Source organism: Bison bison, unplaced genomic scaffold, assembly GCF_000754665.1.
Source record: "Bison bison bison isolate TAMUID 2011002044 unplaced genomic scaffold, Bison_UMD1.0 scf7180017864461, whole genome shotgun sequence".
Taxonomy (NCBI): domain Eukaryota; kingdom Metazoa; phylum Chordata; class Mammalia; order Artiodactyla; family Bovidae; genus Bison; species Bison bison.
The window spans coordinates 1,598,939-1,599,702 of record NW_011495023.1 but is presented as its reverse complement, the minus strand read 5'-3'; positions in this window follow the sequence as shown (position 1 = coordinate 1,599,702).

Here is a 764-nt window from a genome sequence, read left to right as displayed (position 1 = left end):
TGTTCAGTCGCTAGTCATGTCCGACTCTTTGTAACCCCATGGACTGCAGCACGCCAGATCTCCCTGTCCATCACCAACTCCTGGAGTTTACTCAAACTCATGTCCATCGAGTCAGTGATGCCATCCAACCATCTCATCCTCTGTCGTCCCCTTTTCCTCCTGCCTTCAATCTTTCCCAGCATCAGGGTCTTTTTCAATGAGTCAGTTCTTCGCATCAGGTGGTCAAAGTATTGGAGTTTCAGCTTCAGCATCAGTCTTTCCAATGAATATTCAGGACTGATTTCCTTTAGGATGGACTGGTTGGATCTCCTTGCAGCCTAAGGGACTCTCAAGAGTCTTCTCCAACACCATCGTTCAAAAGTATTAATTCTTCGGCACTCAGTTTTCTTTATAGTCAGACTTTCACATCCATACATGACTACTGGAAAAACCATAGTTTGACTAGAGGGACCTTTGTTGGCAAACTAATGTCTCTGCTTTTTAATATGCTGTCCAGGTTGGTCATAACTTTTCTTTCAAGGAGCAAGTGTCTTTTAATTTCATGGCTGCAATCACCATCTGCAGTGATTTTGGAGCCCCAAAAAATAGTCTGACACTGTTTCCCATGAAGTGATGGGACCAGATGCCATGATCTTAGTTTTCTGAATGTTGATCTTTAAGCCAGTTTTTTCACTCTCCTTTTTCACTTTCATCAAGAGGCTTTTTAGTTCCTCTTCACTTTCTGCCATAAGGGTGGTGTCATCTGCATATCTGAGGTTATTGAT